Raw genomic sequence first — 19,804 nt, 5'->3', positions numbered from 1 at the left:
TTACTATGCATAATTTCTGGCATTCTTTTAATTATAAATGGCATACATTGGTTTGCTATACCATCAGTTTCATATAACATCAGTTTACCAAGGATAATATTGTTATTCACACAGTCAAATGCCGTAGATACGTTACAGAAAATACCAACTACTTTATTTGTTATTCAGTGTTGGTAAAATTCGGCGAATGTATGTGTAAATGAATTCTCAGTTGAGCAATTCTTCTGAAATCCAAACTGCAATTTACTGACGATATCGTTGTCGCACAAACGGGATATTATTCTAGAATACATGACTGTCTCAAAAATTTTAGAAAATGATACCATTAGTGAAATAAGCTGGTAGTTATTCATATTTCCTATCACCTTTGGTATACAGGGGTTTAACTATGGCTTATTGTGATGCATTACACATTTCAGATAACAGCAGTGAAATGGGTTGGTTGTTATTGACATTTCTCATACTGGGGTTTAACAATGGCTTATTGTGATGCATTAAATATTTCAGAAAAGGCAGCAGTATTATATGTGAACAAGTCTTTAGTGCCGTGTTGTGAACCCCATAAAATACGGATGAGCTTTTAGTTTTGGGAGAATTTGAATTTTCTTAATCTCAGAAGGAGAAGTGGGTGGGACATACACGTAATTAAATTTTATGTAAGTAGCTTGTTCACCACACCTCTTGATTTTTATCGTGAACTCTTTGTCCACACATTTTCTACTACTTGTAAGAAAAGATTATTACACAGATATGCTACATGTGAGTGATTATTTATAGACATTCCATTTAAATTAATAGTGTTGCTATCCAGTTCATAGCTTATTGACCTGTCTTTTGTTTTACTACATCCCTTACAGCCTCACGTCTGTAGTCAGAATTACTGATTTCTGATATAAAGTGAATGTTCTTTGACTTTTTAGTAACTTTTATCAGTAAGTTTGAGTAGTTTTTGTAGAGTGCAACTACTGCAGGATCTTTATTTGTACTTGCCGGCATATACAATTCTCTTTTCCTTTCACTGTATACTTTAAACCTTCAAGTGATCCATGATTTCTTATTAGCTTACGTGAAAAGCTATTTTCAAATAATGATATGAATTTTCATGGAATAGATATAATTTTATCTTAGCATTCTTTCATTACTAATTTTGTTAATAACTTTCCCAGGTCATCTCTTGTAAACTGTTCTTAAAAATGTTTGTGCCGGAATCATTAACTATCCTAATGAACATTCACTGATGAATATCTATACTATAAGGCAATATTTCATTCACCCTAATTAACTGTGCATCCTGATCAGAGAGAGCAATTCTTAGTGTGTATACCGTTATTTTCGTGTTTTATGCTTCATCAGCGAAAATATTATCACTTAGGATACTTCTATCTTTATTCACCTTTGTTAGAAAGTTAATTGTTGAGATCAAATTGTAGGGTCCAAATAAGGTTTCCTGATAATTTTCCAATTAGAATTTTCTACAAAATCTACATTGAAATTATCACAACACATTAAATGCTTACTGTTGTGTGGCAGATAGCGTTGCAGGGAATTCATATTCCTCAAACAGTTTAAAATTTCACTGTGGGGATATATATGAAGTTAAAACTAAAAGTGAACTATTTTTCAGTATTAATTCAGAAGTGTAATCTTCTATGTGCTGATTATTACAAAATCTACTTCCTTCAATGTTTCTGAAATTGTACGTATATGACCACTCCTCCTTTTCTAATATTAGTTCTACATGATTACAGTGCAAGAGTGTAATCTTTTATATTTAACTTCTCTAATCTTGTGGTTACGTGGTGCTCAATCGCAAAGGACTTGAGTCTTTTCAGAGATTTTAAACTTTCCAAAGAGACAAGCAGCTGTTCTATCTTATTACACTCTGAGACAAAATAAAAAAAACCACCACGAATTAATTATCGGGTGGATGTGATGTATATATACAGCAAAAAAATGATTATAGTTTCAGAAAAATTGGAGTATTTATTCAAGAGAAAGAACTTCATAAACTTAGCAAATCAATAACTCGTTGGTTCATCTCATCCCTTATGCAAGTAGCTATTCCGCTTCGCATTGGTTAATGGAGTTGCTGGATGTCCTCCTGAGAGATATCGTGCAAAAATTCTGTCCAACTGGCGAGTTAGATCGTCAAAATCCCGATCTGGTTGGAGCGCCCTGCCCATTATGTTCCAGACGTTCTCAATTGCGGCGTAATCTGGCGACCTTTTTGTAAAAAGTAGAGTTTGGCAAGCACGAAGAGAAGCAGTAAAAACTCTCACCATGTTAGGGATGGGTGTTATCTTGAACTGTAAGTCCAGGGTGGCTTGCCACGAAAGGCAACAAAACAGGGCGTCGAATATGATTGATGTATCGCTGTGCTCTAAGAATGCCGCAGATGACAACCGAATAGATCCTGCTATAAAATGAAATGGCACCACAGAGCATCACGCGTGGTTGTCGGGCCGTATGGCGGGCGACAGTCAACCTGGTATTCCATCGTTGTCTGGGCCGCCTCCTGACACGTCTTCGGCCGGGACCCTCACTGACTGGAGTAGAATTGTCTTCGCTTCGAACTGAGCCCTGATGACCAACGAAGACGTCTCTGCAGACGTCCCGGATAGCGGACAAGATGAACTTGCATCTCCCCTGGCCACCAGTCACAAGAACTCAATATTATTGAGGCTTCATGGTCTACCTTGAAGAGCAGGGTGCGTGATCACTATCCACCACCATCATCATTACCAGAACTTGCCGCTATTTTGGAGAAAGAGTGGTATAAGATTCCCTTGAAAACCACACAGTAACTGTATGTATGCGTCCCGAGACTACTGGATGCTGTCTTGAATGGCAACGAATTTCCCACGCGGTATTAGGCATGGTAATGTTTTGTGTTTTTGGTGTTTCCATATTTTTTTCCATTTCCTGTACAGCCTGACAGATGTCACAAAAATTATTCTAGATCCAGACACAGTTCTTTCTCAGTAGTGCGGTCCACTGCCAACAAGTGTTTTGAACTACCTTACAGAAAGCATGCACAATGTCTCTGGCAAGCACCCTTGGCATTTAAAGGTAACAATATTTCCTACTGACTTTATTACTGTTGTCTAAAAGATTTCCCACTTTTCTTATATTTTTAGATGTGTATATGCAGTAACAATACTTCACTAGTTTGATGTTTAAGACACTGTAACTAAATGATTGTAACTAAACTTCACTTTTCTGTACACTATAATAATGATTTTAGGGAAACATTTCAGTGTATTTTTAATGTGTTGAAGCGTTGATCGAGCAATGCTTTCTTTGATATCTTTATCTGCAGTCTACGCATTTTTCAGTGGTCAAATAACAATTAAAGCTTGCTAATAGCGGCTTTGTTTGGAGCTGTGTACATTCTAAGATTTCGTCTCTCACAGGAGTTATTACGTAACAATGTCTTATGTATTCCTGATATCCCACCTTGCTTCTCTCTTAGTATACTTCTTTCTGTTAGTAACATGCGACTAGGTTAATTTTTTTCTCGACGTGTTCTGCGTATATTACGTTTTTTACAAGTAGAGTAGTATTCTTATAAGGTTTTACATATTGATTGAAGCAGTTGGGTATACATGCTCTGCCAGATGCGAAATTATCTAAAATTTGCAGGAAAGAAGCCATGTCAGACGAATTGCTGTTGATGTCGCTAGAGGAGCCGCTTGACGAGACTGTCTACAGAGAGAGCTCGTTTTCAAGTACTGACGCACAATCTGAGCATGAAGCGAACGAAAGGACAGCAGAGTAGTTTGATAACGATTCCTAAACTGCGTCTATAGTAGCCCTAACTTCTGCAAACCGTGATAAGTATCAAGAAAAGGAGGAACAATAAGTTCAAGAATGAAGTTCCTCCAGCAAAAACTGCACGTCAGGATACAGTCACGCAGTTTCCAGGGGTAAAGCGGGAAAAAAGAAATTCTAAAACGGTTCTTTATTGCTGGAATCTATTTTTTCCAGAGGCTGTAACTGGCCATATTGTACAATATACAAAACAAGAACAATTAAACAGAATAGGAGCAGCTTATTGGCGGAGTGCTCGAGATTGCCCACAGAAAGATTCTGAAGAATTATCGGCTTTCCTTGGTGTTTTATACGTACTTCGCAAAAGTGAAAAAGTCGCAAGAGGGTGGATCGACTCAGTCTGGTAAAACGGGAATGAAGCTCACCTCAGGCGTTCACTTACTATGATTATGTCAAATCTCTAGTACGAGAGATGATGTGAATGTAATGCTAAACTGCTTGTAACCATTCCTTATTGAAATATTCTTAGGTCAAGCAATACACATGTTTCATTTAATGGTCGGACGTATCTATAATGTGTTGGTAATAATGAAAAAGAAATTTACGTGATAAATGTAGTTTTGTGTAGAACTTATAGCTAAAAAACGTAAAAGTTATCTTCATTAGAAAAAAATCAAGTACAAGAGTTATCGCGTGGCAACAATAGGCGCGAACAATGGCGGAATAATGTTATTCTATCTTCACCAACTCGTGTTTGAGAACATGCCAGTAACGTTCTCGAAACAACCAAGTAGATCCGCCACAACCCCCGCAGCTCCTACGTCACATTTATAATGACTTCATTCGTTTGTCTTTTACAACAATGCCAGGCAGACGAGCAGTACACGAGAGTGGGACTGATTAATGTCAACAGAACCTTGAGTGTCAATAGACTACGTATACGCGGTAATTAATTCCTTCCACAACTTTGACTAACCAGAAAGAATGCAGATGCGCGCCAGTGAAGAGTCAGGATTGGCGTTTTGAGGGAAAGGCCAGGCTTCGACTAGTGCGGTCGCTGCCATCGACCGGAACTGTTCCGTGCTCACGCATTAACGAGCACGCGGCCCAGCAAGCGCACGCACTCGGCCCACACAGCCAGCATTACGGCCGCTGCGTCAACAATGGCCTCCAAACTCACAACAAAAGAAAATAACAGTCGTCTGGGAGCGGACACAATGGCCCTAATAAACTGCCTTCGCGCGTAATGTGCTCCTCCAGCAAAGTACTTGTCACAGCAAGGAGAAGCAGGCCGGCCGCTCTGTCACACAAGCTCCGTGGCTTGGGCCGCGCCGTACGGGCCGTGGCTGCCCATAGCCAACAGACGTGGCAAACAAAGCGGTAACCCCTAAATCACATTCGAACCTAACTATAGTTTCCTCTAGAATCGATGGAAATAGAAAAAATAGACCAAAAATGAATTGTAATGCGTAAATATTCAATTTGCCTTATTTTCCCCATTTTCCAGGTTGTTGCACAAGATATGTTTGATTTAGTAGCAGGTCAGTGTAAAGAAACTAGGCGCCCAGATTGCACAGCACGTTAAAGCACCTTCTCTTGGATGCAGGCTCAAGGGGGCAAGCCAGTCCCAGATCGGATGCACCTCACGGATTAACGACGAGGCCTGGTGATTCGGCCAGCTTGGATGTGGTTTTCTGGGATTTTCCACATCCTGCTATGTGAATACCGGGCTGTTACCCACATCCCGCCTCGGATACACGCTACGCAAACATTTAAAAAACGTGGTCATGCTTGAACTTAGATTTATTATAGGCACAGTCTGATGGGGTACACATATTCCGTCCAGGGGAGAATAGTACCGTCATAAAAGCTTTCCACCACCAACTATCGCTGAAACGGCCTTAATTCATACACAATTGCCGACACCGCAGAAGAAACGGTAAAAGGCTCAAAAAGAGAAATAACAATGGAACTGCCCGTCCGTTAAGCAAAACAGGCAAATACTGATCATATGTACTGGTCCTAACGAGATAACATTGCAACTGATGCACACGCTTGAAGCTCTCTTAGTACCAAAAGCGTAGCACCATAGACGAACGTGGTGCACTGACATGAAGTAATCTGTGAGTTTTTGACTGTAAATACTGTGTAAACATCACCAGAAAAAAATCAGAGTGAATATGAGTAAAAAACTGGAGACAGCTGATATTGCTGTGAGAATAAAAGGGTGCACACTATGGAGCATTTTGGGACAGAACTGCACAAGCCTTTAGATAAACGAAAGTAAAAAGAAGGTGAATTTCGAAAGAAAGATATAGTTGGTTCCAGGCTACACTGCAAAGTTGGGAACAACAGCAACAAATATGTAGGACCTGGCGTCTACAACATCAGTTGCAGAGACTGTGAAGAGTTTTGTGTCGGTCAGATGGGAAGGAATTTCAAGTCTCGTTTTAGAGAGCATACAAATAGCCAGAATAAGAGCGCATTCGGTACACATTTGGATAAATAAAAACATGTGGCAGGATATATAGAGGATAATATGAAAGTGTTGCATAAGACACGATATGACGATTATTGAACGTACTGGAAGAAATGGAAATTATCGTACACAGAAAACGGCAGCCGGGATTGCTGCTGAATAAACAGAATGAGTTTAACTTAAATTCTTATTTTGATGTATTCAGAAACCTACTAGTTTAAGCAGCGTCGAGCGCCGCGGCAACTTGTCTTGCGGTCGTGTGCGCCGGTCACCCGCGAGCAGTAGACTGGGGCTTCTTCCGCAAGCTCCGCCACAGAAAAACGAAGATTATTACAGAGAAGCCACGTGATGGCGCCACTGAGATTCCACTCCGTATGTGTCATCGTCTATCAACATTTTTAATTAATAGTCTCAGTCTTGTTAACTATCTCACACTTAGCTTAATGTTTAATTGTTCTGTCCTGCTGACAGGTTTCGATTTATAGATGTTATCTTACTTTTAAACATTTTACTCTGGCTTTTACACCATTATGTGTTATTTACTTTGCCAGATTATAAGTTTTCTGTTATTACTCTTTACGCGTTTCATGTGAATTTTAATTATAAATTTAATTCCACATATCGCATTTCAATTCTTTGTCAGACGCTCATTTGGCCATATGATGTATCTTTAATTAATGACTACGCATACTGCATTTTACCTACTGGATTTACGATACTGGTTACTCATTTACCCCACTTATAGTTACCTCTACTGGCCTCAGTTATTTGTATAAATACTGGTCGCATCCAGGCCATCACCAGAACTTACCATGCACCTAGAAACAGTACATAAACTTTGACGTTGATACCTACATCAGAATATTTTTATGGCATGTATAGCTGGTATACATGGCTGTTAATCGCTAATATTTTTTTATTTTTTCTTATGTACACTAGGCTTGTTGCGAATTTTGTTTCAGCTAATTGGACACAGTTGGTTACACTGCTATTTTTCTATTTGTAACAGACCTGAAGACGGCAATGGCTGAAACTGGTAATTGTGAATTGTACAATTTACGTGAGCAAGACGGACGTTTACAAATTAATGCCATAACATGATCGTAGACTCATTGAACAGACTTCATGACTTCAACTAATAAGTAATTGGGTAGTTCAGGAATATAGATATTACTACAGAATCATTTTTGTACGTTTTAATTTGCAAATGTCTTGCGGGATGTATACTCGTATTTCGTGGGACAGATACTATAGTATTTCAAATTTTTTCTGTGTTACAAATTATAGAAGTACACATCACCACGAATCGAAACGTCGTACCGGCCATTTGCTAGTAGTGTACTACCTAACTGGCTATCTGGATACGATTCACGAGTCGACGCAAAGCTTGATCCCAAAAGAAGAGTAGTAAAAAGAATCAGTGGCAAGCCAAAGCTTTGTTTCTATGGTATCACTCTTCCCATGGAAGGTAAGCATTTTGGTTCACGTCACTGTCGGAATCATTGTTGAAGCTTGCTGTTGTAATGAATACAGCAAATACAAGTACTACCCGAAATGTGGAAGAAATGCATCGCAATAATGCTGTTTACTTCATAATAAAAAAATTACTAAATGAAGTTTATGTTTGTAACGTATACGCATAGTAAATGTTTGTTCAAATAGTTGACATTAATTAATGTCTCACAATAAGTTATTCACAAATGAAATTGTTGTCTGTAGTATCTTCGAGCTAGTGAATAATATTGTCTTTCAGAAATCTTTGGTAATATTTCCCTTAATGGCAGAAAGCAGTCAGTCATTAGAATGCAGTACTTAGTATGTAGTCTCATTTCCATATTACAATTTTTTGCCAATCAGTTTCGGATGACATGCATCCGTTCTCAACTTTCAACTAATGTTGAAGCCACCACTTCATCAGTATTAGGAATCTGGTAAATGATGAGTGCCATCCGAAACGACTTATCAGTAAATTGTAATGTGCAAGTTAAACTAAAAGACTCAGTCACATTAATGTGACCTCCGACTACGTTAGACGACAGTGTGCAATAACCACTTCTAACAAGGGAACCTCCCCATCGCACCCCCCTCAGATTTAGTTATAAGTTGGCACAGTGGATAGGCCTTGAAAAACTGAACACAGATCAGTCGAGAAAACAGGAAGAAGTTGTGTGGAACTATGAAAATAATAAGCAAAATATACAAAGTGAGTAGTCCATGTGTAAGATAAGCAACAACAAGGATAATCTAAGTTCAGGAGCATCGTGGTCCCGTGGTTAGCGTGAGCAGCTGCGGAACGAGAGGTTCTTGCTTCAAACCATCCTTCGAGTGAAAAATTTTAATTTTTTATTTTCAGACAATTATTATCTGTCCTTCCGTCCGTCCGATGCGAGGTAACTGCGCCGTAGTATGGGGACGCTACACTTTAACAAACATCGAAACACCCGACGTCAGTCGACTACAGCGCACGGAAGAGAGAGTATTCTTGCTAACGAGGCTCCCTGGCTGGCAGTTGACTGTTCGCTACTTTGGACGAGAGTGCATTAAATACGTGAGATGTATTTCGTGGGCAATATGTTTTCGGATCCCATTGGAGAGGCACGTCCTTTCATCTACTAATCACACGGTTTTGCGGTGCGGTCGCAAAACACAGATACTAAACTTTTTACAGTGAACAGAGCCATCAATGAACGAACGGACAGATCATAACTTTGCGAAAATAAAAAAAAGTAAACTTTTCACTCGAAGTAAGACTTGAACCAAGGACCTCTTGCTCCGCAGCTGCTCACGCTAACCACGGGACCACGGCGCTCCTGACCCAAGATTATACTTGATGTTACATATCTTGCACATGGACTACTCAGTTTGTATATTTTACTTATTTTTTTCATAGTTCCACACAACTTCTTCCTGTTTTCTCGATTGATCTGTGTTCAGTTTTTCAAGGCCTATCCACTGTGCCAACTTATAACTAAATCTGAGGGGGGTGCAATGGGGAGGTTCCCTTGTAAGAAGCAGATGGCAGCACTAGCAGTGGAGGGTATATAAAATATGTCTGGGAATTCGGAAAACACTGCAATCTTGACGTATTGAAATAAACGGAGGGATTTTTATGACGACTAACGGTCATGACCAATGACTTTAGGGCCAAGGGGGGAAGCATTTCCGAAACGGCTAAGTTTGTAAACTGTTGGCACGCCGCCGTATTTATACCGTGCAGCAACTGTGCTCCACCACGGGCCACAGATGACACGGGTGAACGGCAGCTGTGGAGAAGTGAACGGGCGAATAGACGTGCAGCTGCTCAACAACTGACCGCCCAGATGAACCAAGGGGCTACAACTGTGTTTACTCAGCGACAGTTCAGCGACATTACTGCGTATGAGCCTCGGCAGCAGGCGCGTGTTTCATGTGCCCGTGCTGACTGTTGTTCATCGACGACGAATGCTGTGATTTAGACGCCAATAACGTAACTGGACGTACAATGAGTGGCGACAGATGGCCTTTACAAATGAATCACTTTTTATGCTCCACCGGACTAGAAGCAAATACCCTGCAACAATAGTCGGAAGGGTCTACTGCGGAGGAGGGAGCGTTATGGTCTGGGGAACGTTTTCGTGGCATTCCCCGGGTAACCTTGTCACTCTGGATGGCGCAATAGCTTCAACTCAGATATGTATCTATCCTTGGGTACAATGTCCACCCGTACATGCAGTTTGTTTTTCTTTGGCACGATGACATCTACCAGAGGAAAATGTAACGTGTCGCACAATTCGCAGTTTATGTGTGTGGTTAGAAGTGAACGAGGATGAGTTGACCGTATTACCCTGGCTACCAAACTCCCCAAGCTTAAACCCTATCGAGATTCTGTGGGACCACCTCGATAGAGCTCTTCGCAGATCCTAAATGCAGCTGGACGTAGCACTGGAGTCGGCATTACTCCACATCCCTGTCGGTACCTCCCGAAACTTCACTGACTGTCTACCTGCACGTCTCGCGGCGGTCCGCGCCCGAAAGGATGGTTATCCAGATTTCTGACAGGTATTCACATTAATGTGACTAGACAGTGTGTACACTACGTAGTGTTTCCACAAATAAAATACTAGAAAGAAAAGTTACCGCATTTTCCTTTATTGAATCCAATATCGGCTCATAAAATACGCATATATTAAAGGCCTTAGCAATCTACCCGCTGAACCAGCATGTCTGACGAGCAGCAGCAATGTTTCTAAGCGTAAATTAATTCTTAACACCTTGAGAACTTCCTCTACACTACAGGTTGTCAGTCATGCAGAAATAAGCAGTCATTTTCGTGTTTGTAAATAGGTATCAAGTAGCTAGTCTTTTATATATATACTGATGTGCAAAACTTAAAGAGGAAAGCAACTCTCGTATAATGTATCACTACGAAGTAACATAACTCGGTGAAACTTCGACCATACATAGAAAGAACTGCTATAGTATGCCGGCCGAAGTGGCCGAGCGGTTATAGGCGCTTCAGTCTGGACCCGCTACGGTCGCAGGTTCGAATCCTGCCTCGGGCATGTTTGTGTGTGATGTTCTTAGGTTAGTTAGGTTTAAGTAGTTCTAAGTTCTAGGGGACTGATGACCTAAGATGTTAAGTCCCATAGTGCTCAGAGCCATTTGAACCATTTTTTTGCTATAGTATAGTACAGTACAGTGCAGTGCAATGCAGAAGGTAACTGCAACAAATTCGCAATGAAATGAACAGAAATGGCTCAAAAATGGTTCAAATGGCTCTGAGCACTATGGGACTCAACTGCTGTGGTCATAAGTCCCCTAGAACTTAGAACTACTTAAACCTAACTAACCTAAGGACAGCACACAACACCCAGCCATCACGAGGCAGAGAAAATCCTTGACCCCGCCGGGAATCGAACCCGGGAATCCGGGCGTGGGAAGCGAGAACGCTACCGCACGACCACGAGATGCGGGCAACAGAAATGGCACTTTTATTTGAAGGCAGTTATTACACCGAAGTCACTGCATTTTCTGATGGTCACATAGATGTTACAAAAGGGGGGACATGGTTCTTAACAGGGTGCGCAATCACCACGAATGGCACTGTGTGCTCTACAACGAGCTCCCATGCTAACCACAAAACTGATAAGAGTTCTTGTGGTAGGGCGTTCTATTACTCCAACAGCCCAGCTGACAACTGCTGGATGGCTGTTAGTGCATATTGGCGTGCTCCCCCACGCCCCTCACCCCACGTGTTCTATGGGATTTAAGTAGGGGGAACGAACAGGTCAGTCCATTCGCCGAATAACCTCTCGTTCCAAGAACTCTTTCACCCGCGCTGTTCAGTGCGGTCGCGTGTTGTCATTCATAAAAAATAAAGTCAAAGCCGTATGCTCCTCTGAAAAGACACACTTGGGAAGCAGTACAGTGTCACAATAACTTTGATCTGTGAGCGTACCGTGTTCAAAGATTTCGAGAACCAGTAGGTACATGCAACGTGATGCTTCTCTATACCATTACACCTGGCTCACAAAAACGATCTTGTTCGAAAATGTTCCTGGGCGCAATACGTGTTCTCACCTCCCATAATGGAAGCATAATGTTTCATCGACGTACGGGTCTCCAAATCTCTGAACACGGTAGATTCAGCGGTCAACGTTATTGTGACACTGTACCCCTTTCCCAAGCGCGTCTTTTCAGGTTTTTTTTCGGGTGTGGCTAAATTCTTATGGATGACAGAAGGCGATCGTGTACAACAGCGGTGGTGGGGGAGCTCTTGGAATGACAGGATATTTGGCGAATGGACTAGCCTACACGTTCTCCCGTCTTATATCCCGTCGAATGTGTGTGGGATGCTTTGGGGAGACGGTATTGTCGCACGTCTATATGCATCAACGACCATTACGCAGTTGTCGATGTGCCGGTGGAGGACTGGAAAGCCCTACCACAAGAACTCCATACCAAACTTGTGGCCAGCAAGGGAGCACGTTGCAGAGCATGCATTGCGATCTGTGATGATCACACACCCTATTAAGAACCATGTCTCCTCTTTTGAAATGTCGAGGGCGCCACCATAAATCCCTGTAAGTCCAAATGGTTCAAATGGCTCTGAGCACTATGGGACTTAACATCTTAGGTCATCAGTCGCCTAGAACTTAGAAGTACTTAAACCTAACTAACCTAAGGACATCATACACATCCATGCCCGAGGCAGGATTCGAACCTGCGACCGTAGCAGTCCCGCGGTTCCGGACTGCAACGCCTATAACCGCACGGCGACCGCGGCCGGCAATCCCAGTAAGTCAATGTAATTATTGGTTTTGAAAAAAGGGTTATTTTTGATAGCCTCATTGCGTATTTCTTTCTGTTGGCCTCCCTAGTGTATTGTAGCATTTATTTCTATGTATGGTCCAAGTTTGATCGAGCTATGTTATTTGTACAAGTTTATATGCCAACTAGCTCCGCAGATGTAAGGAGATTGAGGAAATGTATGATGAAATAAAAAGAAATTATTCAGATTGTTAAGGAAGAGGAAAATTTAATAGTAATGGGGGGGGGGGCTGGAATTCAATAGTAGGAAAAGGAATAACGGGAAAAGTAGCAGGTGAATATGGACCTGGGGGAAAGGAAAGAAAGAGGAAGCAGCCTGGTAGAATTTTGCACAGAGTATAATTTAATCGTAGCTAGGAATCATGAAGGTAGGTTGTACATGTGGAAGACACCAGGAGACACCGGAAGGTTTCAGATTGAACATATAATGGTAAGACAGAGATTTCGGTACCAGGTTTCAAATTGTAAGACATTTCCAGGGGGCAGATATGAACTCTGACCACAATTTATTGGTTATGAACCGCAAATTAAAACTGGAGAAACTAAAAAAAAAAAAATGCGGGAATTTAAGGAGATGAGACTTGGATAAACTGAAGGAAGAAGAGGTTGTAGAGTTTCAGAGGCAGCATTACGGAACGACCGACAAGAACAGCCGCGCGGTGTAGCCGCCTTGCCGCGGTTCACGCGGCTCCCCCCGTCGGAGGTTTCAGTCCTCCCTCAGGCATAGGTGTGTGTCTGTGTTGTCCTTAGCGTAAGTCAGTTTCAGTTAGATTAAGTAGTGTGTAAGCCTAGGGACCGATGATATGCGCTGTTTGGTCCCACAGGAACTTACCACCACCACTGACAGGAACGGGGGAAAGGGGAAAGGAATACAGTAGAAGAAGAATGGATGGTTTTGAGAGACGAAATAGTGAAGGCAGCAGAGGAGCAAGTAGGTAAAAAGACGAAGGGTAGTAGAAATCCTTGGTTAACACAAGAGATATTGAATTTAATCGATGAAATGAGAAAATGTAAAAATGCAATAAATGAAGCTGGTGAAAGGGAATACAGACGTCTAAAACATGAGATCGACATGAAGCGCAAAATAGATAAACAGGAATGGATAAACAGGAATGGTTAGAGGGCAAATGAAAGACTGTAGAAGCATACACCACTAGTGGTAAGATAGATGCTGCATACAGGAAAATTAAAGTGATCTTTGGAGAAAAGAGAACCACCTGTATGAATATCAAGACCTCAGATGGAAAACCAGTCGTAAGCAAAGAAGGGAAAGCAGAAAGGTGGAAGATGCATATAGAGGTTCTATACAAGGAACATGTACTTAAGGGCAATATTATAGAAATGGAAGAGGACGAAGATGAAGATGAGAAGAAAGCACTTAAAGACTTACGTGGAAACAAGGCCCCGGCAGTAGACCACATTTCGCTAGAGCTACTGATAGCTTTGGGAGAGCCAGCCATTACAAAACTCTTCCATCTGGGGAGCATGATGTATGAGACAGGTGAAATATCCCCAGACTTTAACAAGAATATAATAATTCCATTTCCAAAAAAAAAAAAAGAAAAAAGTGTTGACAGGTGTGAAAATTACCGAACTATCAGTTTAGTAAGTCACAGCTGCAAAATTCTAACACAAATCGTTTACAGAAGAATGGAAAGACTGGCAGAAGCCGACCTCGGGGAATATCGGTTTGGATTCCGGAGAAATGTAGGAGCACGCGAGGCAATAGTGACCGTACGACTTATAGAAGATAAATTAATGAAAGATGAACCTACGTTTATAGCGTTTGCAGACATAGAAACAGTTTTTGACAATGTTGACTGGAATACTCTCTTTCAAATTCTAAAGGGGGCAGGGGTAAAATACTGGGAGCGAAACGCTCTTTACAATTTGTACAGAAACCAGCTGGCAGTTATAAGAGTCGAGGGGCACGAAAGGGAAGCAGTAGTTGAGAAGGGAGTGAGACAGGGTTGTAGCCTATCCCTGATGTTATTCAATATGTATATTGAGCAAGCAGTAAAGGAAGCAAACGAAAAATTTGAAGTAGGAATTAAAGTCCAAGGAGAAGAAATAAAAACGTTGAGGTTTTCCGATGACATTATAATTCTGTTCAAAATGGCTCTGAGCACTATGTGACTTAACTTCTGAGGTCATCAGTCCCCTAGAATTTAGAACTACTTAAACCTAACTAACCTAAGGAGATCACACACATCCATGCCCGAGGCAGGATTCGAACCTGCGACCGTAGCGGTCACGCGGTTCCAGACTGTAGCGCCTAGAACCGCTCGGCCACTTCGGCCTGCTATAATTCTCTCAGAGACACCAAAGAACTTGGAAGAACAGTTGAACGGAATGAACTGTGCATTTAAAGGAGGATGTAAGATGAACATCAACAAAAGCAAGACGACGATAATGGAATGTAGTCGAATTAAATCAGGTGATGCTGAGGGAATTAGATTAGGAAATGAGACACTTAAAGTAGTAGATGTGTTTAGCTATTTGGGAAGCAACATAACTGATGATGTCCGAAGTAGCGTGGATATAAAAGTCAGACTGACAATGACAACAAAAGCGTTCGTGAAGAAGTGAAACGCGTTAACATCGAGTATAGGTTTAAGTGTCAGGGAAACATGGACGACAAACAGTTTAGACAAGAAGAGCATAGAAGCTTTTGAGATATGGTGCTACAGAAGAATGCTGAAGATTACGTGGGTAGATCACGTAACTAATGAGGAGGTACGGAATAGAATTCGAGAATAAGGAAAAAGACTCGAATTTAATCAAAGTACATTCTACTTTCACATCTTCGTCTGTTCCTATCAGCAGCTTTAGTTCTGAACGCAAACCCATGTGTAAGTCTGTAAAAATCAAGTTGATCATCTTCCATTAGGCTTTACCAGAATTCTTTTAAATGAGACAACTGCGGCAATGTGTTTTTCGTTGAGAGATTTTAGCCAACGACATTTTGAACCCTATAAAACTAAAGATAAACCTGAGGACAAAACAGCTAGACAGTGTAAACAAAGCCATCGAATTTGCTAAACGTCATGAGAAAAAACTAAAAGAAAATATGAGATTCTTCAGAAAACATTTACCAGTTCTTAATAAAGCCCTAAGAGCATCCCTAGAGGTGCCCCACTTAATTGCGAAGTCCAAATCTGTACTTCTTCCCGCAGCCGTCAAAGTGTGCCAAATCATGCACGGAGAGAGATTTGCCGACATTCTGAAGTCGATACCACTCTCAGATGATACCATGCCTCGTCGTATTGATGCAATAACCACTGATGAAAAACCAACTGCTACTGCGACTCCATGATAGCCCAAAATTCGCTCTCCATCCTGTTGACACTACCGATATCGGAAATCTTTCCCTGCTTATTGTTTTTGTATGCCACTGTCATGGAAATGAAATGCTCAAGAACTTTCCATTTTGTAAAGCTCTAGAAAGGAGGACTAAAGGTGAAGATATTTTCTTTCCTGTGAATTCCATTTTTATTGACAACAATTTGCTGTCGACGAAATTCACACATTACATGATACACGAGGATGCAACTGGCTTCTAAAGTAGTAGAATCGGAAGTCAATAAAATGATGAACGATACAGTCAGTATTGTACATTTTGTGAAATCACTAGCTTTAAACACCAAGCTATTTTCCATTTTTTGCAAGTAGATGGGTTCTACTAGTGACTAGCTTCTACTGCACACGGAGGTACGTTGGTTGTCTTGCGGTAAAGTCCTTCGTTGGGTTTCAGAACTTAACGACGAACTTCATCCTTTTGTATTGAACAACAGTCCCATAATCTCGGCTCTGTTTCTGGGCGAAATATGGCTTCTAATATTGTGCTACCTGGGCGACGTTTTTGAGAAACTGAATTATCTTAACTCGTCATGTCATGGCCGAAATAGTGATATGGTGTTTGTAAGCCAGAAAATACGGAAAATGTGGACTTTGGAAAACCCAGATGGAGAAGTATAACCGCGAGATGTTTTCTTGTCTCATTGATGTCGTGAAAGAAAATGAGTTTGGTGTATTTAAAATTAGAAAAATTGCCGTAGTACATCTCGTAAATCTTTGTGAACAGTTCGAGGATAAATTTCCAAACCTTCATCTGAGTGTGACTGGATCCACAATCTTTTCGATTCGATCATAGCAGACCACTTGTTAACAATAGAAAAGGAGGAACTAATAGAACGCTACAGTTATAGAATACTTCGAAATGAATTTAAATCGAAATCTCTTGAAGATTTTGGGTACAGACTCGGAATTAATATCGTAATGTAGCAAGAAGGGCAGTGGACGTGTTGTTACCCATCGCTCCAACTTACTTCTGTGAGTAAACATTTCCGCAATGACATTAATCGAAACGGAACGTTGATCTCGACTGCAGCTGGAAGGTAATCTGCAAGTTGCTGTTTCAAAAATCTAACTAAGACTGGAACTGCTTTCTTGAAAATTCAAGCACACGTGTCACACTAAATATGCAAATGTCAGAAAATTCCGACTTTGGAACTGGATACGCTTTTACTCCTGTTAATTTCGCTTTTGGATGATCAGTTTGAATATAACGGTTTTTAAATTGGCACCGAAATGTTGAATATTTTCCTATAGACATTTATATGTTATCATCGTTCAAAATATTAAAGTATTCTAAATGAATTAAAAGCAATATAGATGGTAACAGTTAAACTAACTAATTTGGAAATAATTTGTAAAACAAAACAATATGTTGTGGAATACACGTCATATTAGCTCAGTTTCAATAACGGCAAACTCAGCCGTGGTTATTTATTAACTGGTTGTGTCTTTGAATAACGTAAGTTCATGGTAATTTTTAAAAAATGTTGAACTCTGACGTCCTCGAAGGACTCTCTCAAATAAGAGGTGGGGAGGGGAAAGGATGAGTCACGATGGAGGCAGTTTGAGAACCCCTGATCTATACTGTTATATAAAGACAAGTCGTTCTTTAAAGTTGTTACCAAAAGTCTCGAAAAGTACGTGACCGATTTACTTCAGAGTTTTTCACGATACTCCAGTAGACGTCAGGGTGGACATAGGATGCTGATTATTTTATGTTTATGATATATAAATATATATTTACTACAAAAATAGGAAACATTTTTAGCAAAAATCTCGACAAGTTCTTGAGCGATTTACTTCAAATTTTTACACGACCCTCTAATAAACCTTAGGACGGCCACAGGCTACAATTTTTAATATACGTAGTATACAAATATATGATTAAAATTTATGCTTCCTTACAAAGAGAAATTGACATTTAACGTTGCTACCAAAATCTAGAAAAGTACTTGAACGATTTACTTCAATTTTTACACGATACTTTAGTAGATGTCAGGACGGACATAGCCTACAGGTCTTTGTTAATGTTTATGATATATAAATATATATTTACTACATTAACAGGAAACGTTTTTAGCAAAAATCTCGACGAGTTCTTAACCACTTCATATCAAATTTTTACACAGTTAATAAACGTTCGGACGGACATAGGCTACATTTTTAAATACATGTGTTATACAAATACATATATACCAAATAAAAGAGAAACGTTGTTAGCAAACTGAACGATTTACTTCAAATTTTTATACGATACTCTAACGAACGTTCAGGCGGATGTAGGCTACATATACAGGGTGTCCCAGCTATCTTGTCCACCCAAAATATCTCTGGAACAATAACAGCTATTGGAAAACGACTTTCACCGGTATCAATGTAGGGCTGGGGCCCATGAATGTACATATTTGGAAACATTCTAAAACGAAAGCATATGTGTTTTTTAACACAAACTTATGTTTTTTTTTAAATGGACCTCCTGTATTTGTTCTTCAGCAATCCATAGCATGACAAAGCACATACACAATGGCGTTGATTGCATCGCAATATTCCCATTACATCCCGAGATATTGAGACGCGAAGTTGACGCTTGAAACACCCGACATGCGCTGCTAGCGCACGTCCTGAGGCTCAGGCGTGAACCCTATGCTGCCCGTAATCGCGATGGTCCGAAACGAATAATACGGTCTGCTGCTATCCTCTTGATAAGTATGAAGGTGTAATTACACATGTCAATCACACCGCGATTACGGGCAGCATGGGGTTCACGCCTGAGCCCCGTCCGCCGCTCGTGGTCTCGCGGTAGCGTTCTCGCTTCCCGAGCACGGGGTCCCGGGTTCGATTCCCGGTGGGGTCAGGGATTTTCACCTGCCTCGAGATGACTGGGTGTTTGTGTTGTCCTCATCATTTCATCATCATCCAGGAAAGTGGCGAAATTGGACTGAGCAAAGGTTGGGAAATTGTACGGGCGCTGATAACCGCGCAGTTGAGCGCCCCACAAACCAAACATCGTCATCATCACGCCTGAGCCTCAGGACGTGCGCTAGCAGCGCATGTCGGGTGTTTCAAGCGTCAACTTCGCGTCTCAATATCTCGGGATGTAATGGGAATATTGCGATGCAATCAACGCCATTGTGTATGTGCTTTGTCATGCTATGTATTGACGAAGAAAAAATATAGGAGGTCCATTTAAAAAACATAAGTTTGTGTTAAAAAATACATATGCTTTCGTTTTAGAATGTTTCCAAATACGTACATTCATGGGCCCCAGCCCTACATTGATACCGGTGAAAGTCGTTTTCCAATAGCTGTTATTGTTCCAGAGATATTTTGGGTGGACAAGATAGCTGGGACACCCTGTATACAGGGTGGTCCATTGATAGTGGCCGGGCCAAATATCTCACGAAATGAGCATCAAACGAAAAAACTACAAAGAACGAAACTCGTCTAGCTTAAAGGGGAAACCAGATGGCGCTATGGTTGGCCCGCTAGATGGCGCTGCCATAGATCAAACGGATATCAACTGGTTTTTTTTAAATAGGAACCCCCATTTTTATTACATATTCGTGTAGTACGTAAAGAAATATGAATGTTTTAGTTGCACCACTTTTTTCGCTTTGTGACAGATGGTGCTATAATAGTCACAAACGTATAAGTACGTGGTGTCACGTAACATTCCGTCAGTGCGGACGGTATTTGCTTCGTGATACATTACCCGTGTTAAAATGGACCGTTTACCAATTGCGGAAAAGGTCGATGAGGTGTGGATGTATGGCTATTGTGATCAAAATGCCCGACGGGCGTGTGCTATGTATACTGCTCGGTATCCTGGAAGACATCATCCAAGTGTCCGGACCATTCGCCGGATAGTTACGTTATTTAAGGAAACAG

General features: G+C 41.0%; 1 protein-coding gene across 2 annotated transcripts in view; it reads left to right on the top strand.

The window, feature by feature from the left end:
• The window catches only part of LOC126183507 (protein Wnt-16-like), an 836,736-nt gene that overhangs the window by 676,057 nt on the left and 140,875 nt on the right, over positions 1 to 19,804 (top strand). The gene's annotated exons all lie outside the window — the stretch shown is intronic.

Source organism: Schistocerca cancellata, chromosome 4 (assembly GCF_023864275.1).
Source record: "Schistocerca cancellata isolate TAMUIC-IGC-003103 chromosome 4, iqSchCanc2.1, whole genome shotgun sequence".
NCBI lineage: Eukaryota > Metazoa > Arthropoda > Insecta > Orthoptera > Acrididae > Schistocerca > Schistocerca cancellata.
This window is presented reverse-complemented; position numbering and strand designations above follow the sequence as displayed.